We start from the raw sequence: 23,020 nt of genomic DNA, 5'->3' as shown, positions 1-23,020 counted from the left end.
CATGAACACGATTTGCATAGTTTCTTCCTGGAACGACTATCTTTGAAAGTTGTGTGTTCAGGAACAATGAAGACCCTTGAGGATGCCTATGCATACAGTTTCCAAGTATAATTAAAATAAGTGAGAGATAAGAGTTGGCTCCTATGTCTAGCCTTCGATGCAAAGTAACACTGCTCCCCATGTTCCAAGTTCAAAATAAGTGAATTTAGAAATGAAGAAGCCATCAAGATCAATAACAGGTCAATTGCTGTAGGGTTGCTATAAATCAGAATCAACCTGATAGCAATTAGTACATGAACATCATTACACAGGAGTATTTTTTATATAGTGACTATTCCCTGATTTGCTGTATCTTTTCTCTATGACATGCGTGAAATAATCAAACCCTACAGAACTCAGAGGCCTTCGGATGGTTATTAAAACTACACAGGCCTTTATTACAAGTCTACTGAGTTATTAATAGTAATTTGCATTTGAATGATCTCATAGAGTTAAAAAGACACTCTCACATAATGAGTTGATCCTCATTAGTCTTTGTCATTTAGGACATTTGTTTTCTGGGACCTTATACAACTCTTATTACAATCCAGATATACATCCATTGTGTGAAGCACATGTGTACATTTGTTGCCATCATCATACTCAAAACATTTGCTTTCTGTTTGAGCCCTTGCTATCAGATCCTCGTTTTCCCCCTCCCTTGCCACCATCCCCCCCTAATGAACCCTTGATAATTTATCAGTTTTCATTATTTTGTCATTGTCTTACACTGTCTGATATCTCCCTTCACCCACTTTTCTGTTGTCCGTCCCCCTGGGAGAAGGTATATATGTAGATCCTTGTAATTGGTTCCCCCTTTCTACCTCACCCTCCCTCCACCGTCCTGGTATCACCACTCTCACCACTGGTCCTAATGGCTTCATTTGTCCTGCATTAGCTGTTTCCAGTTTTTATTTGTACCAGTGTACATCCTCTGGTCTAGCCGGATTTGTAAGGTAGACTTGGGATCATGATAGTGGGGGGTAGAAAGCATTTAAGAACTAGAGGAAAGTTATATGTTTCATCGTTGCTACACTGCACCCTGACTGCCTCGTCTCCTCCCCATGACCCTTCTGTAAAGGGGATGTCTACTTGCCTACAGATGGGCTTTGTGTCTCCACTGTGCACTTACCCTCATTCATAATGATATGATTTTTTGTTCTTTGATGTCTGATACCTGATCCTATTGATACCTCCTGATCACACAGACTGGTGTGCTTCTTCCATGTGTGCTTTGTTGCTTCTCAGCTAGATGGCTGCTTCTTATTTTCAAGCCTTTAAGATTCCAGACACTATATCTTTCAATAGCTGGGTACCATCAGCTTTTTCCCCAACATTTGCTTATGCACATGCTTTGTCTTCAGTGATCATGTTGGGAATGTGAACATCATGTAATGCCAGTTTAATAGAACAAATTTTCTTACATTGAGGGAGTACTTGAGTGGAGGTCCAATGTCCATCTGCTACTTAATATTAAACCTATAAATATATATACATATACACATTTCCCATCATCTATATAAATATATTTACATATGTACATGCCTTTATTTAGACCTCCAAAAATGCCCTTTGCCTCCTACTTCTTTCCTCTATTTCCTTTGACTTTCATCTTGTCCCACTATCATGCTCAGCCTTCCTTTGGGTTTCAGTAATTCTTCTCGACTACCTTGCCCTTGATCAAGCCCTAACAGGCCTCTTACACCCTCCTCTCCACCAATTTTGGATTACTTGTTGTTCCCTTGTCCCTGGGTTTACTAACATTACTTTCTTTCCCCACCTCCCCACTCTCCCATGTCCCCCCAGAATCATAGGTCCTATTTTTTTCTCCTCCAGATTTTTTATCCAGCCTATCTTATCTAGATAGGCCTGAAGAGATAATAATATGCACAAAAACAAGGCAAAGCAAAACAAAGCAACAAAAGAAAACAAAACAACAAAAGATTACAAGTCTGTAAAAAGTTTAAGGTCTGTTTTTGACCTTTAGGAGTGTTTTCCGGTAGAGTCTGATGGGGTGCCATGCCCTGGCCTCAAAGTCTATTTTTGTTGTTCCCTTGGAACTTCCTTGCTCTGCTCCCTTTGCTGCTCTGTTGTACACCCTTAGTGTTTTGCCTTGGTGTGGTGGGGTCAGATTGGGTGCAATTCCCACACTGTGTCTCCAGTATTGTCCCCTGAAGGGCTATGGGTCGTGTCTCATAGTGGGGCTGGCCATATGGTTCTCTTCTACATTGGCTGCTCTGAGCAGGAATATTGTCCTCAAGGCTTGGTGGCCCAGGATGTGCTCCATGTTTCCCCCCCGCCCCCTCCACCCCTTCACCTTCATTTGCTCCTGTGTGCTCTGATCAGACATGTCCCGCTCCCTGAGCTGTAGCTTCAGTGCTGTCCCCTGAAGTAAATTCTCCTGGGGGAGGGGTGGCTGTCTATATAGTTGAGATTGGGACCAGCCTCAGACCTAGGAGGACATTTGTTACTATTCCATTTTTCTTTTCTTTTTTTTTTTAGATGTTGGACATTGTGATTCTGAAATGTGAAGGATTAGTTACAGTGATGACAAGCTTTCAGGCTATAATATGTGAACTCAACATCAGGTTTCCAATATTCAAATTGCATTGTCTTCTTAAACAGCTGTCTAACTCTGAAAAGACACTCAGTAGGATATCAAAGATGAACAGGGGAAAGACTTAGGTGAGTCAAGTAATTTAGAATGCTCAAGTCTAGAAATATCTGCTTTAGGTTACAATTAATTAAGCCAACTTGCCATTGGTAGCTGGAATGTAGTTCGTTACTTAATATGGCCCTTCTAGCCATAGTCCCTCATTTTGTGATGTCTTGTAAATTCTAGGCTCTATACTTTTAGTTATATTCTGTGTTGAGCAAGAACTACCTTCCCTTAATAGGCACATCACCAGCTGCTAGCTCAATTGAGAAAAGCAGGAGGCTGGGGCACAGAAATAACTGACACTAAACCTGGCCCATCTCAGATATGCAGAAGTGATCAGCGTGCATTCTAGTTTACCTTAAGATGCCAGAAAACCAAGCCTGATCCTCCATCAAAGCCACAGACAGACATGTGCAAGATATCACCTTTGTGACTTTTCTTTCTGAGCATATGCAGAAGATTAGTTCTGAGTCTCCAGTGGTGCACAAAACAAGCAGGGGAAAGACTTTAAAGAACAATGTGTCTACGTAGGTGAGCAATCATGATGACCTGGGCAAGGGATGGGCCTGGGCATCGGGATTTGCTCATGTTGTGCTCGATTAAAAAGACAAGTGAAGGATAACTCTGGATCCTTCAGAAGTAGAGGATGCCTTTGTCATTTACTGAGGAGAGACTATGGGAAATAAAGAGCTGGGTGGTTCAGTAGTAGAACCTCACCTTCTATACCTGAGACCCATTTTCCATTCCTGGTCAGTGCACCTTACGCAAGGCTACCACCCATCTGTCAGGGGAGGCTTGTTGGCAATTTTTGTGAGCTCTTCTACTGCCCTAACTTCTTGCAACTCACTTCCTAGCCAGCCCTACCTAACCCCTTCTCACTGTCACTCCTTCCACACAATCGAGGGATTTGCACAAACTTTTGTCAAGTATATAACGGCATGGAAGAAAATCGCCAGCCATACCCATGACCCCCAAATCATTTCAGTCTGCATTTCTGTGATCGCTTCCCCCATAAAGAGATTCTTGTTTAGTCATATGGGGAGAATTCCATGTTAACAAATTGTAAATAGTACTGTTTTGGTTTTCTGTCAAGTCTAAGAGGCTTAGATCAGTAGCATACCATAAACAAATCTGTTTCAAGTCACAAAGGCACGAGAAGCAAAATCAAGTCCATGCTTATAAACAAGCACTACTTTTCTCTATTTATTATAAAATGTTTCAAGAGTAATAAATGCAGATCACACTGACCATCCTGTTCCTCTTCAGGACATTCAAGAGGGGGAAGATGGTATTTATTATACATTTAAAATAACTGGAATGTCTTTCAGTTCTTTTTAATTACTTCTGGGATTCACTGGCAATGTCCATTTTAAAAGTGTTGAGTCTTCCTATTCAGTGTGCTTAAAATGATTATAAAATAAGAGAGACATTTATTTCTAAAGTGATGATTGTTTTTTCCAAATAATTATCAAAATTGTGTAGTTAGTGTGACAGCAAGAGTGAATGAGGGGCAGGGTGGGGGGGAGAGTTTTCAGCGGGGAAGTAAGATACCCACCCAAACGGGAGCTTTTCCACAGCAATGGCGAAAGATACTGATCAGGAAATTTGGAGAGCTCTTAATTCAGAACCCTTTGGAAAGAAAGAAAGAGAAAGAGAGAGAGAGAGAGAGAGAGAGAGAGAGAGAGAGAGAGAGAGAGAGAGAGAGAGAGAGAGAGAGATCTCACTAACCCTAAAATCAAAGCGGCACAGAAAGGAATTCAAATGGTGTCATTAGACAGATCGTTGTAAAGCATGTAATTTCATAGCTTCTTGCTTAAGTGCAAAATGTGCCTCCTCGCTAAAAGTAAATGTTAATAATGCATATCGTTAATGAGGCTAAATGATGTGGAAATTGCCACTTCTTCTGCGGGCAAATGCTGCCTCTTTCTCTGCATTTCCAGAGCTTCAAACATTTACAAGAGATTGGTTCCCGATCCATTGCTAGGCGGCTTCTCTCTCTACCTTCTCATTTCTGATCATTCCAGTGTTGGGCATGATGCCCAACTGTTACATGAAAGAGAAAACAAAGCTAAGTCAGTAAAGTGCAGAATGTCCATTTGAAAAGTTCAGCAATGCCTTCATTAATTTATTGGACATCTAAACTAAAGCAATGCACAGACGTTGATGCAGCTGTATGATTATCAGGAGTGAGGTCCTGAGAAGTGGCTGCTGAGTAACATGTGTGGCCTGTGCATTACACAAGGGTCCTGGGGTGCAGGGGGGGGCACTGAAAACTGTGGGAGCCTGGATGAGAGCAGTAGTCATTTAATGGTAAAATTCTCACCTTCTTCTGGGAGACCCAGGTTCATTTCCTAGCCAGCGCACCTCCAGCGCAGTGACCATGGTCTCTCAGTGAAGGAGGCTGAGCAAGAGGAGCTCCCAGATTAAGACAGACTAAGGAGAAAGGCCTAACATTTTTACTTCCAACAATTAGCTAATAAAAACCCTGCATATTTCCAAATTGTGGCCCACAATTGCTCATGAACATGGCACAAAATCAGGCAGCATTTCCTTCTGTTATGCATGGGGTTACCATGGGGTAGAAGCTGACTTAATGCTAGCTACACCTCATCCAGGGCCTTCAAGTTGTTTCCAACTTGGATTGGCACTGCACCAGGTTTCTGAGGCTGTGGATAGTTACAGGACCAGGTAGCCCCATCTCTCTCCCACAGAGCCACGGTTGGGCATAGTCCAATCAGTGGCCCCAAGAGTTTATGCATATGCAGATTCTGATCAGAATATGGGCAGCGAACCATACACCTCTCTAGCTTCAAAAAGGTCCGGGGAGATACAGAATCTGATCGTTCGTAGCCCACGCTTGGAGCAGCAAGGCTCTAAGATCTAGGAGATGCCTGGCTCAGTCTGCAGTAGCACCCACCCTGTGCTCAGGTGGGCAGCGCAAGGATGCTCACCAAGAGCATCCTCACTAAGGTCAAGCCATGTCCCATTCAGGAAACGAGTAGCCCACGAGCCTCTCCCCTCGGATCGTCCCAAACGAAGGGGAAAGTCGGGCTGAAGATGCTTCCCCCATAACGGCATGGCCAGGATGTCTGGACTGCCAGACAGAAATACCACTTCTCCACTCAGAGCCTCATTCCGAGCCTGGGGACTTGTTCATATCCACATCTTTGGGCCCTTCAAGCGGGGTCAAGGGCATTGAAAAGTAGTGCCTTTGTCTCTGAGTGGCTGCCCAGTTTGGGCATTTTGAGGCAGACCTTACAGTCCCAGATGCCACATGACCCACATTGAGTGTTCGCCGCACAATCAATATGCAGAAGCCAACAGACTACTCCACGCAGGCTGCAGAGCACTGCTCCCCAGTGAGCTTTCACAAGGGGTGCCAGCCTGTCTCCTGAAGCACCTCTGCGTAAGCTCACACTGCCGCCTTCTCCGCTACCTGCCCGGCATTCAACCACTCGTGCCGCTCCTTCCAATGCACTACATTTTGATGCGATCTGAGTGGGATGATTGATGATGATGATTGAAAAAAAACAAACAAAAAGCCCTAAAATACAGAGTGCGCCTGAGAGTGAGTGTGCTGAGTGCTTCCATCCATCCACACCTGCAGTTGCCAGTCTCACAGGACGTCCCATTTGTTTTCCGCCACCCTGTCCAGACAAACTCCACACCCAACATGGCATTTCCTCGTCCACATGTATTTTCCATCCACAGACCAAACGAGTAGGCTGACATTGTAAACTATGTTTAGCTCCAACCTGATGTGCTTTCACAATACAGGAGAGCGCAGGGCTGGGGCAACTCGGAGCGCTTCACGCTACAGGTAAAGGGAGGCCCGCCCAGCGAGCAAGCAGTGACCCATTCCTGGAGCCAGTGACAGATCACAGCATGGTGGCTGCCTGACTATCTTAGACACTGTTGAATGGCCTGGTGGGGAGAGGGGCTCCATTGTCCATCTGGGAATTCCAGTGCAGTTGTCCCAGAGGTTATACCTGCTGGTGACACTGAAAATAGTGAATGACATGCCCTCTGCTTACCTTAAATCTATTATCTAAACGAGACCTCGTAAACTACTTCTATGCATGGACATCCCAAAGCATGCATTTCTGTCTTTTATTCTGGTAACACTGTTACCCGTGGAAGACCACTTAGGGAAAATATAGGGCAATTTCACAGATTCTATGATGTACACAAAAAGTTTGACTAGGATTATTTTGAATTAAAACACTTTTATTGAAGCCCCCACCCCCCATAAAAATCAGAGGTAAAAAAAGTTACAGTCCTTATCACAAATGAGATCAAGATATTCTTCAGAACCTAGAATTTACACAATGATAAATGCCCCCTTTGAAAGATAAAACAAAACTTTAAAACTATTTAAATTCAATATATTTCAATGAAGTAAAGTGATTTCTATGTAAATCTCTTTTTACTTTATTTCCCTTCTTATGTCTAGTCAGAAATAAGCTGCTCTTCTTACACGGGAACTTTATTTTCTAAGTCCATGCAGTTAACAATATTTGTGGACGCATTGCTTATTGTGGTAACTGTATATACCTCTGTTTACCTATATGTACATAATAGTGATGTATGTGTAATCGGCCTTGTTGTTTACTACAGGATCTTTCCTTTTGATTGGAACTTGAAATGGGAGTTTGTATGACGACACGATGGGTGACTTGGAACATCCTTGAGAAGCCCTGGGAGCATGATGGAATAAATGGCTTGCTCACTTCAAAATCAGTGGCTCAAACACACCAGCCTTTTGGCCGGCAGGAGAAATAGGAGGTTGTCTGCTCCTGGAGAGATTTAGAGCCTCAGAAATCTGACCTAAATCATCGAGGCCCATCCGACGGCAGAGTGTAACTGCTCTCTGGGTTTCTGAGACTGGAAATCTTTATGGGAGTAGAGAGCCTCATATTTTGCCCATGGAGCTACTGGTAGTTTTGAACTACTGACCTTGCAGTTAGCAGCCCATAAAGGACTCATTATAATGCCTTCTAAGCAATTATGTGATTACATTACACTTCTAAACTGTTCCTTGTGAATGTCCTACGCAGTCTATTCCTGTCATAAAATACCATAGGTTAGAAAACATATTAAGCCTATGAGGGCTATGTTAAATAACTAGAGTAAGTATTTATAGTTGTTTGTCTCTGAATCAACCCAACAAAACCAAATGCAATGCAGATAAAAGACAAGCCTACCATCTTCCTCGACTATCAAAGAAAGATTCCTCATCTAACAAGTACACTGGATTTGGGATAAGGGACTTCAATGTATAATCCATTAATATATGCATATTGGAGAGCCACTATGAACTGTGCCTCTGCCCAGTGGTGGTGAGATGATTGGGGACAAACGCTGTACAGAGAAGTGGTGGAAGTCGAGTTCTGTAAGAAGAAACTAGTCTGAGAGAGACTCCGAGGCAGAGGACCTATAAGGCTCTGAGGAAACGGAAATGACGAGTCAAAAGGCAAGTCACAAAAGACCTTGGACCCAGTTTGAGACATTTGGTTCCTTTACTAAATGTAGTGGGACATTTCTAAAAGGTTTCAATTAAGGCGGGTGGTTAAAAATGATTCAGCTGTGGTGTGGGAAATAAATGAGAGGTAAGTGAATGGCAAAAGGCGAGAAGAGATTGGGGGAGCCAGTGTAACCCAAGCAGGAGAATAGCATAAATCATAAGACAGATTCAAGTTAGATGGTAGCGGCAAACAATGAGACCAGTGAATGGAGGGATGACAGCAGTGGAGCTGGCTTGTGTGTTGTGTTGGAATTCCCTGGCTGGATGTATTGGATACAGAGTTATGCATTCAAGTTGGGATTGCAGAAGTGGAAATGTAGTTGGGAAAGTAGATTTGGGATTCATTGAGACCACTTGAGGAAAATGATGTGTGTGTTGGGAGGAGTGGGGAGTGGTAGGGGGAACTAGAGAACCCAGAATACTCATGCTGATGGGAGAGGTGCAAAACAGAGACAGAGAAGTTACTTCCAGAAAAGAATAAAAGTAAAATTCATTGTGGCATCCGTGCCACCTTGGTTTGATATTTCAAGAAGGAGAGGATGGTTAACAAAGTTAAACATATTGTGCGATAAGTCAGAATAAATGAGAAAATACCACCTATTTAATACAAAACCTGGATGGTGGGAGCTATTTCTTAGAAAAGTTGTGGCCAAGTGTTGGTTGGGTGAGAAAGAATAAAAGGGAGTTGAGTCTGACCATCAGTTTGTGTGTGTGTTGTATATGTGTATTAATCTGGGCATGATGGGTCTCCATGCTGCTTCCTCTTAATTTAGCAACCTGTGTATATGCTGAAGATAAATGTTCTATAATATTCTATAAAGAAAGCCTTGTGGTCTGGCTTGGAGAATTCCTTGGAGAATAACATGGGAATTATTCTCATTACCACTGACAGTAGGATTTCGGCCTACTCGTCTACTAAGGTGAAAGCCAAAGACAGGATGAGTTCTGTGTCCATGATTATACAAAAAATCAGACAGCATTTCTTGGCTAGATATCAAATTCTTACATTAGCTACCAATGTGATAGCTCTTAAACACATGTGGCCATATAATTTAAATTTGAAAGGCTCAATATTTCATCTGCATTCCCTGCAGTTCCAGGCTCAATACCAAGCTGCCCTACGGAACCTCGTAGAAGTGCCCTCATCTTTCTCTCATGGAGTGAGTGCCTGATGGTTTGAACTGATGATCTTGTGGTTAGCTGGCCAATGCATAATCCGCAATGACGCTTTTCAAGTGCTCAATAGCCACAAGTAATCAGTTCTGACTGTAGACCATTCCACCATCGCAAAAACCTCTTGCTGGAAAGTACTGGTGTATACATTTTAAGGTAATCAAATGACAATTTTGAAAATGTTTAAGAAATATAGAAACATACTGAGTATGAATAATCTAAGGCAGGTAGTAAGCAGGAAATTGGCAAGATAAAGCTTCAACTAGGGGCTGGAACATAAGGCCACCTGTGAGGATGACACTGGACGGGGCACTCGGTCCTTCTGTTGCCCACACAGTTGCCACGAGTCGGAACTGGCTTGGTGGCATCTAGCACGACAACAGGAAAAGTGAATGCAGCATTCTTCAAAATCGCAAGCATTTTCCTTGTTCTGAAGTCATGCAGATATCATTTTTAAATGGCCTAACACATTTGTGAATCTTTCCCGCTTCTTTCCCCTCTCCCTTCTTCACTCTCTCTTCTTTTTTCTTTTGACCTTACTTTTTTAAAATAAAATTCTGCATTGTGAAAATTTCTAGAGGGGCCTTCTTGCTCACTTCTAGAAGAACCCTAAATGGGTACACAATTGACAGAAAGTAAAATTTCAATTTACAATAAGGTTCTTAAAATTAGTCATGCCCCTTGAGATGGTAACTCCATTTCTAGGAATATATGCTAATAAATAATATGACTTATCTATATAAATATAAATACAGCTGTGGTCACTCCGATTACACGCAATTCTTAAGGAAAGAAATGCACACGACTAAGAGACTTATTAAATCATTTTATTACATGAATAAAATAAAATATTATGCGGTCCCTGAATGTTATAGCTTTTAAGAATGTTATTTACTTGGAAATACTAGGCACAGAAAGCAGGAAAACAATTGGAATAGGCAACATACTCAGCATACAAAGTGGCACATATTTTATTTTATAAATAAATGAGATTGTCTATTTATATTTCCATAGCAAATAATACTGAGAGTACATACGCCACCTCCCAAAATAACAATTGCCCGGCTAAATTTAGCTAACACAGTGACTTTTGTTTCCTTCTTTGAATGTTTTCCATAATTTCAAGTTGCTTTTTAAACCATCATTTGCTTTTTGTTCCACAAAAATTTAAATGCACAGAATTGTTTGTTCAGTGATGAAGTGACTCCAGCTGGACTGCATATTATTCTCTAACTTAATTCTGTCCTTCTATAATTGGGGCTCAAGGACTGTCTGAGCTGCACCGTCTCCATTTCTGGAGCGGGAGAGAGCATGGGATAGCGCTGTGGAGCACTGAAATTGTCTCTGAAATGGGATGTAAGTCGTAAATTATTGACTTCTGACAATAGAGAAAATCATTAGAAATTATGGTCGGTTGGTTTTTTTTTGTTCAGATGGAGGTGTCCTTGGGGATAATGATGCCGTGGTAGAGGCCAACTAGAGAAAACTGTGTGGAATTACTACAATAAGCACCAGTCACTCACCAAACATGCACACGATGCTTTGTCTTTCATTGCCTAAGTGGGATCGTATTTTCACATAGAAAGCGCCTACATAAGAAACATGCCCATTCATCAAATACCCGGAACACATGTAAGAAATTATGTGTGTGTGTGTGTGTGTGTGTGCACAGTTTGCTAAAGACACAATATAATTCACATGCTGCTTACATAAAAGTACACCAAATATTAGGTCAATTCAACCATTCCATACTTCCTACTTCAAGAGACGATAGGGCTCACCAATTGAGGTTTCCAAAGCTACAGTTCGCTTAGCCAGAATGTTACTCTGTTACAGAGACAGATCCAAAGAGATGAATGACAGATGGCATGTCATGATTAGAAGCGGATTAGAACGCAGCACAGGTATTTAGTGAGAATATACTCTTGAGTCTCTGGGTGGTTTGAGCAGTTAGCCAAGCGTGACTCAGAGGAGCCTTAGAAGACAAGTCTGTCATCTAACTCAAAAAAAAAAATCAACCTTTGCATATCCTGTGGTATGTAGTTCCACTCTGTGGTACACACTTCCGCTCCGAGTCATGTGAGTTTGACATACGTCTGAGGGGATTTGATGTTAACCTACTTATTTTGATACGGATCTAGCTCTGTGCTAGAAACAATGGGAGAGGATACAGTAGAAACATGTCACCCAAGAGCATCTAACAAACTGCATTGATATAGGAAGATACAGAAACATAGAATGTTTAAATCATGGTATGTAGAAGGCCACGTATGGCTTGGAGCAGTATTTTCCAGAGGCTTCAGTGGTATACTACCTTCTTCAGATGGAGCAAAGAAACGCCCAGAATGTACATCTCTATACAACCCACATACTGCAACACACTTCTTTGGCTTTTTAAAGAATAAGTTGAAGTTAAAGAAGTTCCCTTATCACAGGACTTTTCTGATAACTTAATATCAGAAATTAATGGGAGATTTGGATTCGATAACAAAACACGTTTATTAGTTTCAGGATTGTTATTAATTTAATGATTGTTTTCAGCCTTGGAAAATAACCAGATTAATAAGACCAAAAGTATTTAGTCTATCTATTGGCCCAGAGTTCACTAGAAGTCCAGGAAAGAACCACAGGAGCTACAAGTGTTAGACCTTGGTTCCAAAACGATGTAGGAAACTTGAGTAGATTGGGGATGATTTGGTACATTTGGGCCCCTAGGTTAGGAAGGCCTTAAGTACTTCTGATTCAGTGATTGGACAGACGTTTCATAGAAGAATAGGATATTAGAGAGAGCTTGCTTTCATGTTAATAACTTCTTTGGGAGGTGAGTACTTTGAGCTCTGGAGGTGGATGAATTTCATGAAGGGTCAGATAGAAGGAGTTAGGGGAGAAAAGTAGCCCATGAGATAATTTCATTCAGGGTTTTCCTAATGCCATCATGAATGGTGCCAACAGAAATACAAGATTAATAAGATTAATGGACTGGAGACCCAAAGAGGTATTGTCTGTTTACTAGCTTCACGAGGAATTCCACAACCTGAAAACCATGTTTAAAAGTAGGCATTCTCTTTAGGACTACTCTTGCAACTGAGTTTGCCTGAGTGACTGACTAATAGATTTCTACTTGCACAAATCCTGCCTCCTTCCTGCTCTATTGTCACGGCGTTGGATTAACACTTGATACTGTCAAGCTTGTGGTTTTCTCACTTAACTCACCTGTCTTGAGGTGTGTGGTATAAACTCAATACAGATTTTTGATATCAAAAAGGAAATGGCAGCATATCACAATTCCAGTTTTCATATCTTTCAGTGGTCAATTTCAGATTACACACTGAATAATGTAAGGAACAGAAGTGAGGTTACTGACCTGGTTTCTCCATGAGCTGAGGTGACACTTTCCCCATTATAATCTGGGCCGCTAAAAAACACTGAACATGGGCCACGAAACCAACTCATGGATGGGTGGGTGTCGGGGAGCTTGAGAATCCTCTGACATCGTTTGTCAAATGTTGTATCTAAGGAAGAGAACAGACGCATACAGGTTTGCCTAATCCTTTCGAAGGACTTATGACAGCCCCCACCCCAAACAATATTTATTTAAATAACACATGAGAAAGTTTAGTGGGTTAAGAATTGGGTTGCTAACACCAAAGTCAGCTGTTCAAATCCACCAACAGCTGCAAGGGAGAAAGATGAGACAATCTGGTCCCACAAAGACTTAAAGTCTCAGAAAACCTAGAGAGCAGTTCTAGTCTATCCTTTGGAGTCAGTGTGAGTTGAAATGGCCTCTCTGGCAGGGAGTTGTTTTATTTTTTTCTTTATGCATACGTTAAATATTTTAGTTCCTGAACATGGAAACACACTTCCCCCTTGAGCGGACGCCCCAGTGCAGGACTGGGAGGCAGAGTTGGCAGAAATGAATGACGTGGCTGGTCAGGGACCATAAGATATGATGACTGTGGTTTCAGTCTCTAGTCACCCAGATTTGCATTTGACTTACTGTATGATGCTAGGAAGCAAGTGGGAGCCCTTTATCTCATGCTGAAATCTCCCCTTTGACCAGGAAGTGTGACTCATTGATCCCAACACAGACATAAAGGCGATGAGTGTAAAGGTGATGAGTGTGAATGAAGAAGCAGTGAAGGGACTGCTTGCGTTAAGTATATATATATATTTTTCCCCCAGAAAGTTCCGGCAATTTTAGAAAAATTTGAATGCCATTAAGTCATAATAGAAAAACACAGCTCTCACTGAAACTGAAAACAAGCAGATGAAGAGAGGCAGTTAAGTGGATAGCCTGACAAATGGGTTCCTCAAAGCCAGAGTGGCCCTGCACGATTTGAAATTCTTGGCAGCATTTTGTTAAGGAATCATAAGAGCCTTTGATAGAATCGAGGCCCTGAGCCAACCTTCCTATTGATTGAAAACCTAGGTGTGGGAACTCGGGCTCTGTAAAGCCCACAGCCCTCAGCTTAGATTCTCACGATGACAGTAGGATCATAAGACTGGAAAGACCGTCATTTTACGGGCTGTGGCAAGTGAAACTCTTCCTTACTGCCCTTGAGTTAACTGGGCAAGCCTCACGGATAATTTGGTGGGTGACACCGGTCACCCGTAATCCAAACCTGGTTTTTTCTCTAATGTGAATTACTACTTGAAAGTGTGCCACGTTTCTTTTTAATGTGACCCTGTTTAGCTTGATTAGCAACTACTCCCTGGAAGATGTCATGATCTCATCGACAAATCCTTATTGAAAAACTCTTAGCACACAAAACAACATCTTTTGATGGGTCACAGTAATACATGTGAAAAACAATGTACTTTTTCTAGAATTCTTGTCTAATCATAATAAAACCCTGGTGGGAAAACAGTGAAGTGTTCAGTTGCCGACTCCAAGGTTGAGAGACAAACAAACAAAGCAAAGAGCAGCCCCAGAAGCCCAGCAGGAGATATTGTCCGTGCACTTGGGGGGATCATGGGCATTTTCAGCAGGCAATTTGGGTTCCAATCCCCATCTCCACCCCGCTCACTAGCTATGTGGTCCTGAGAAATCTGCTGCTCTACCAGATTCCATTTCCTCATCTATAAGGGATCTAAAAATAATGTGTCTTAGGTTCATTGAAAAGATTTTGTGAGTCAGTGTGCATAAAGGGTTAAGAAATGGCTGGCATTTAGAAAGTTTTCAATGAGCTATTAACAGGAAATGCTCAGAAACAGTGCTTGATGCTGCCTAAGAGACAAATAGTATGGCCGGCAGCCTTGAAAGGTAAAGGAACACAGGAAAGTGTGTAAGTTTTTATGGGTATGCCTTCTTCCTAAATTTTAGAAAATGATGCCATTCTGCAAGCTGCTGTTTCTAGAAACCAAACAAATATTATCAGGTATTAAACAGTGTGTGGTAGTTACATAATCTGCTGTCAATTAGAGACTTGTGGAGGGGTGGATTCTCACCTGTCAATCAGGTCGCAGCTTGATGACCTCTTTGGGAGGCGCCAAGGAGATAAATAGCATGATGGAGGTGGGCACACACTTGCTCCCTGCAAGACATGACTGATGATGGGCCTGATGGAGCTACACTGATGGAGCCAGAGCCCTGGAGCAGGAGGAGCCACGTGGAAACCCCTGCCAGCACTGAGATGCTTCCACTGCCACTGGATACACAAAACTTCCCACCCACTGACCTGTGATCTTCCTAGATTTGGTGTCATTTCATGTGTTGCGTGAGTCTGAAGAGGACTTTATAGATTGGTATCAGACATATGGGCTAATATCAGATTTATGGACTTGAACTGGACCTGGCTGGAATGTTTACTCAATATTCAACTGCTCTTGTATATAAAACTCTTTCTTATATACATATGAGTGTCTCTGAATTTGTTTCTCTAGTCCACCCAAACTAACACACATTGTAAAGACACAAAATAAATCTGCAAAAAAAGATCCATACTTCAGAGAAGCCCAAGCTAGAGTTGGAAAGCATAGGTCTACTCTACATGGTGTCATGTCAGCATAGACGAACTGGGTTCGTTCAGGAAGGCTTTCAGGTAGGCGTTAAAATGCAAATTGGTCTTGGAATGCTGGTAAAGATACTGTGATGGGAAATAGCTTAAACAGATGCAAAAGCAGAAATTAGAAGAATAGACCTAGACGGTACTGGGAATCAAATATATAAACATCCATGAAATGGCAGTTCTGAAACTAAGGATACAATTCAGGAATTCTGCTCTTAGAAATATGTATTTATAAACACTGTATTGACTCTAAATGAAAACACAATTTTTGGAAGTGTTTTTTAAAAATATTTTCAAATTCTATTGTGTCCCTCAATAATACTGTACTTCACACACACACACACACACACACACACACGGTGCTTTCCTTTCTGATGCAGAAGAGTAGAATTATCTTAATTGGAGAGAAAACACTTTTGAAGTTTCAAATTGTCGATCTAAAAAATTCTTATTAGTAGTTATAAAAATAAGTTACACCGGTGAAATTGTACACAGTTGAAACTTGGAAATTTCAGATTCAAAACAGTGTTGTTTTGTGCATGTTATGGCAGCGTGGATTTTGTATGTTTTTGCTTTTTATTTTTATGACTTGAGTCGGGGAAACAGGAGTGGTTGTGGATTATAAGCTGAGGCTTTCTGCTACCATGAAGATCTATAGCCTTAGAAACCCACTGGAGCAATTCTACTTTGTCATGCAGAGTCACTATGAGTCAGCATGACTCCATGGCAGTCAGTTTGTACTTCTTGGGGTGTATGTCTGATATTTGTTTCCTTTGTGGGAATGCCCTTGGCTCAGAGTATTTAAGTGTTGTCAGCAGAAGCCATTTCATTAACTCTTACAACTACCTCTTGAGGGTCTTGAGGAAACAAGAAAATCCATATTATCCTAATATATGGCTCTAAGGACCCATTTTTAGTTTCACAGCCCACTTGTCTTTGGATATAGTGATTGTCACTATATTTCTTACCCATGGTCTCAGGGGACTTTTGTTCCATAATAAAAAAGAAACAAAAGCCTTAAAAACATAAGATGTTGGATGGTCAGTGTTGAAATATGCACCTCAGACTAGCTGTACTGTTCGTTAGACAGAGAATTCAATGATCTTCAATTTCTCATTTATAAATAGATACAAACTAGTGTGTTACTCCCAGAGTTATTGTAAGGAATATAGATAAGTTTATATTTCATATATATATAAATTACATATATATAATTTTATAGCAAGTAGATTCTGGCTCATGGCAACCCCACAGGTCAGGATAAACTACCCCTTCAGATTTCCAAAAATGTAACTCTTTATAGGAGTAGAGAGCTTCATCTCTCTCCTGGGGGTGGCTGGTGGTTTCCAACTGCTGGCGTTTCCATTGCCAGCCCAGTGCATCACCACTATACCACCAGCTCTGAAGGCAGTCACCATTAAAGAGGGTATTTTGAACGAGACGCCACACATCATGAGAGCACCACATGCATTAATAATTACTACGAATGGCTCAGGATTATACAAGACACTAATTAAAACTTCCAAACAAGAAGGAGATCATTCCAAGAGCTATGTTAAAGGCCTGCAATTTTTTTAAAAAGTGGAAGAATTTCTAAGAATGTCATTATTTATTTGGAGAAAATGATGTGAACAATTTATTATGATACAATGTACAAGTTGGATAGTTTTACATAAGAAGAAACAAGTTTCTTTTACTTTTTTTTCTTACATGAAAATAAATGTATGCCCCTACAGAGAAATAATGACTTGATCGTGTTCTTCAGATGAAATCAATATCAGAAATAGCCTGATAAAAAGGATGACATGAAAATCAAGTGTAGCCTGTGGCACAATAGTCTGTTTAAAGCATTTGGGAAGTTCGACAGAAAATAAAGATGCAGAGAAAGCTGGAAAATGGAGCCTGAGTTCTCTCCCTGGATGAGAAGGCGGTCCAGCTGATGCAGGGTTTGGTTCAATCACCAGGTAAACCTTGTGCAGAAATGCGGGGAAAGACTTGTATAAAGTCTCCACACCTAAGTCCACTGGCAAAGGGTGATAGCCCAACAAATATGCAGTGTCTTGAGTTTTACCAACAGATTGCCCACTGGCATGATGAACACCGTCATCCATAGACTCGGACCCAGCTCGTGATGGCTTTAGGTGGACAATCACTGCACATGACCCAGGCCTGCACTCTCGCTGTCTGTCCGTGCGTTTGAGTATTGTTTTGGATGTGGTGTGAATTCCTTTCACGGAGAGTTTCCCTCACTTTTGTGGATCCTCTAATGTATCAACCATGTTGTCCTCTCTAGAGACTGGTCTTTGGAAGAGGACTTGGGCCATTTTGAGAAGCTGCCACTCTTCCAGGGGAGCTCTGCTATGGGTGGTGGGGAGACTAGCTTTGGAGCAGGGACATGGAGCCATAATGTGCCCGTGTACTTTGTGTTAATGAACTAAGCTGTGCTAGTGGCATGGCCAGGGAGTGAGTGCCTTCTGCAATGTTTTACATCAAGGCAGACAGACAAACAGACAAAACCCTCATTGTCACTGAGTCGATTCCATCTTATGGAGCCTGCCATGTGTTAGAGGAACAGAGTAAGCTATGGAGGCTGATTGCCAGATCTTTCTTCTGCCTTGCCATGGAGTGATTCAATCTGTGCATCTTTTGGTTAGCAGGGCAGAACAAACCACTCGTGCCACTTGGACCAGGAGCATGGTCTATCCGAGGGGATGACTGTACATGGCTACTCCAAATTAGAGGGGGCTTAGGGGCCCTGAGGATCAGACCAATCCAGACTCTAGTCAATTGCTCCAAGGCCAAGAGAACAAATACACCTGTCATTTGTCCACGATTATAATTCCCTGGCACAGTGGTGGGAAGCTCTGATATCTATGATAGACCGAGGCACAAAGAGCTTGGTTTCCTTCCTTGTCCTCACTTCATTTATAGTATCATGATTCATTTTAAGCATTTTCCACAAGGCTTTCTACATTCTCTTTCAAAGAAGAAGCAGTATAAGGAAACACACACACACAAAAGCACACAAATAGTCTCACACTAAAATACACATAGAGAAGGATATATACAAAATATTTAATGAGAAAGTAAGAGTCTGGATTATTACTGAAGGTCTTTTCCCCACCCAGCTTCTCCCTCACTGTGGTGCCCAAGGATGTGAAGGAGAAAAATCCGCTGATTTTGTTTAGACGAGTTTTGCTTCGTGGTCTCTCCCCCTTTATTGATTAGTGAAGAATTATGTCCCAAGCACCAATTTTTGTCTGCTGAGGATGTGATAAATAGAACCACTGAAGCAGCACCACAAGTTAATGAACTTTTAACAAGCCAAGGAAATTGTGCTAAGGATACAATGGTATAATTTTCTGATAGGTTTATATGAAAGAAATGAACTGTGGGTGAACAACGTGGTGGCAATATGTGTAAACAGAGGCCAGCGAACTTTAAGGTAAAATATTTTTTGCCTGTTTGTTTTTCATAGAGCTTGGACATATCTCACCATCTACAAGAGATTGATGCATTGACCAGAAATGATACCAGAATAACTTTCTTTTCGATGTTAGTTGTGAATCGGATGACACCTGGGCACGATTGTCCAATCTATGGGCTGTGTGGAGTACCTGCACATGGTTCAGCAGGTGGCCACTAACCAGGAAGTTAGCTGTGTGAAACTATAGCCAGTTGTCTGTGTCTGAAAAGTCACCATCATGACCCTACGCTGTCTGTATGGGGTCATCAACTGATCTCAACTCAGTGATACCTGGTTTGGCTTTGGTTTATGGGCCATTTACAATGGTGTGCAGCTCCGTGTTCCAAATACTAATCAATTCACGTCTAGACCAGTGGTTCTCGACCTTCCTCATGCCGCCACACTTTCATACAGTTCCTCATGTGGTGGTGACCCCAACCATAAAATTATTGTCATTGCTACTTCATCACTGTCATTTTGCTACCATTATGAATCGGGCGACCTCTATGAAAGGGCCATTGAACCCACAAAGGGGTAGCGACCCACAGGTTGAGAACCACTGCTCTAAAGGGTCTCATTCCTCCCAAACTTTAAATACTTCAGGTATCAAACTTCTGCAAGTGTTCACTTTGACTTCCATTGTCTTCCCTCCACCTACACATTTTCTCTCTCTCTCTCTCTCTCTCTCTCTCTCTCTCTCTCTCTCTCTCTCTCTCTCTCTCTCCCTCCCTCCCTCCCTGCCTCCCTCCCTCCCTCCCTGCCTCCCTTGCTCTCTTTCTTAGCCTATTACTTGGAATTCTATTCTACTTCACTGTGAAGTAGAGCTGATTAATTCTTAAGATGGAGATTGTTTTAATAGCATGAAGCAAAAAGTAAGGTTTTTTTTCTTGAGCTATATGAGCATAATGTTTATTTAGCTGGATAAACAGTGAGAGATTCATCCAAGTAATTGGGAAGTTTCTGTGTATTCGTTACTCTTCATGCACGAAATTCCATTCACTGAATGTGTGGGAAACCAAGCACCACCCAGATTACTGATACAGGAGATCCCGGGTGGTGCTCAGTCACTAACCAAAAGCTTGAAGGTTCACAGTCACCCAGCGGTACCTTTGAAGAGAGGCCTGGCAATCGAACTGAAACCCTTACAGAGCACAGTTCCACTCTGATACACATGGGATCATGACTCGGAATCAATTCAATAACAACAATTTCTTTGTCATTGTTGCTGTGTAAATAATGTACACAAGAATAAATAGCATACTAGGCCTGCCCTCAGTGAAGTTACAGTTTAATAAGGTATATTAATAAAGAAACAAGCAAACAAGTCATTGCCAATGAGTCAGTGACCACTCATAATGACCCTATCAAGAGTTTCTGAGTGTAGTGCAGTGGCCTGCTTAGTATGGCTCTTCCAGACATAACCTTTGTTGCTCCCGCCAAAGGATGTTTCCCTGAGGAGTCTGGGCTTAAAGATGGGGAAGGTACCGATTTTATTTTGCAATTCAGCTGTGAGCCATCTCCATCCAGTGTGCACCGCCATCCAGCAGCAGCAGCCAAGTCCCACTACCAGGAGCAGAGCCAGGTTAGAAGTGCATCTACAGGACCCCTGCGAAGTTCTCCTTGATCCAGCAAGACAGCTTTGACACCAGAGAAGTGACAGTGAAGTAGCCGCAGGACTAGGGCCCAGAGGACATAGAGGAATTCTCCAGCCCACAGAGCAAGTAAAATAGAGTGTTTTGGGCCAGGAGTCTGGATTGTGGAGTGGGATGCCTCTGCGCACTTCATGCTGGGAGCTGACTCACAGAACTGTAGTTGAGTGCTTTCAGATTACAGCTCATAGTGGAGTGGCATGTCCTTTGGGCATGTATTAGTAGCTCTAAAAGAACCTTGTAACATGCCGGGACAGAACAACTCTATTCTGAGTTTTTCTCACCTACATTTTTACCTGTCGACTTCCATAATAAACCCTATAATCATAAGCTTTATCTGTGAGTTCTGGGTGGCCATTGCTATGAATTATATAACCTAGCTGGAAAGTAGAGGGAATTGTGGGAGAAAAGGCGGACAAAATTAAGAGTGCTTTGTGAGAGAGAGCATTGAGACTGTAAATCTGTATGGAATCAGACAGGCTTTCTCAGGGGGATTTGGTCGGTTCCAACCATACAGTGAGCAGCCCAAAGTCCAACCCACACCAGGCCTCCTTAACGAGTTGTTCATAACCTAAATATTGTGATTTTTTATGCTTACATTTTCTGACTGAAGAACTAGTCCTATCACTGTAGTCAAAATTGTTAGGATTTTATGTTATTAATTGCCTTTGAATTAATTATGACTCATGGCGATCCCACGTGTTAAACCGTATGTACCGGTTAACTTCCTGATCCCATGTGTTAAAGAGAACAGTGCTCAGTAGGATTTTCTTGACTATTGTGTTAATCTGGGTACTTTAGAGGAACAAATCCACAGAAACTCATGTATAAGAGAGTTTTATATAAAGATTAAGTGCACATCAAGAAAACATCCCAGCCCAGTGCTTCCCAAGCCCACAAGTCCAAAATTAACCCATATGTCTGAAACCAATCCACAAAGTCCTCCTTCTCACAAAATATATGCAATGATGCCGACTGCAGGAGGAAAGCTGAATTAGTGAACATGTAAGCATCTCAGCTCTGGCAGGGGTCTCCACATGGCTGCTCCAGTACCCAGGGCTGCATTGGGGTAGGTCCTTGTGGCTTCTCCTCAAGAATGTCTTGCAGGAAGTGAGCCTTGCCAGCTGAAGCAGGGAACTAGCTAAGGCAGCTGCACCCTGGTCCGCCCATCAGAAAACAAGAGATGCGAGAACTGGAAAAGCAAGACTCACTAAGCCATTTATCTCTCTGCCCTTCAATTAACCCCACAAGTGTTTATTGGCCAGGTTGGCACAAACTTTAACAATCTCAAATATCATATTACTGGAAGTAGATCGTCAAGGCATTTCTTTCATCAATGGGTAGAGTTGAACTGCCAACCCTTAGACTAGTAATCAAGCACAAATCATGTGTGCCACCCAGGGACTTGGCCTTTCTCCCATTTGTTGAATTTATTGCTGTGTGTAAAGTTCCAGGCAAAATGCAAAAGATGAAGAGTCTGCAGGTGGGGAGAAAGCTGAGTTTTCCAAGAAAATCAAAGAGGAAGTGACAGTGCACACACAGGCAGGAAGAAAAGAGTGGCATGCACAAACACAGAGTGGCTCCAGGTCACAAGTGAACACAGATTTCTCACTTGTCACTTAAGGAGTCTCCAAATTTAAAACAAACAAAAGAATGCATTCAGAAACTTTAATTCATATGGCTAGAAACAAAGCATTCAACCTGCCCCGTCCCAATGAATGGACTTTGGGGCTATGTCACCACTAGTGAAATGTTTACATTTGGCGATGTCAGCTCAATCTTTGCAAATGGAAGTAAAACTCTGCCAAGTGTAAATGACTCTTAGCTAGAGCATGTGAGGCATGGAGAAAAACTCCAGTGCTTACATTCTGACAGCTCTTTAGACATTCCCATTGGCATTCTCCTATCTTTGACCAATAATATACATATATTGAAAAACTATTTCATGGTTGGATATGAAACTTCCACCACTGGCCCTTCACTGGAGTCTGCCAAGTGTGAGATCTGGCCAATGTCCTGGGTAAGGCCTTCTTGTGGACCTGAACACCTGTATCTTCTTCTTTCTTTTTTCCATTTTTTAATATTTTATTTTATTTTCCTTTAAAAAACATTTTATTGGCACATCATCTATGTGTCATACAATGCAATGGTTCACTCCTATTGATGAGTTGTACAATCATTGCCACAATCAAATGAAAAGCCATTGCTTTACCACCTTCGTTCATTTCATTCCCCTGGCCTGCAATGGTGCTCTTTGGTCTACTAACATTGTGGAACACACAAGTACTTTAAGCAAGTGAAGAGTCCCCTCTGCAAGATGGTCTTTATGATGAGAAATCTTCAAGAGCAAGAACAGCGAGCGAGAATATGAGCCATCCAGGTGATCCAAGAAGCAGGACAAGTCCAGTGGTAAATAAGGCAGAGAGATGTTCCTTCAAAGCATCTCTAAAAAGACCCATTTGAACAAGACAGAAAGACAAATGAAGTCATAGGCAGACCGCT

Source organism: Tenrec ecaudatus, chromosome 5 (assembly GCF_050624435.1).
Source record: "Tenrec ecaudatus isolate mTenEca1 chromosome 5, mTenEca1.hap1, whole genome shotgun sequence".
Lineage (NCBI taxonomy): Eukaryota > Metazoa > Chordata > Mammalia > Afrosoricida > Tenrecidae > Tenrec > Tenrec ecaudatus.
This window is presented reverse-complemented; position numbering follows the sequence as displayed.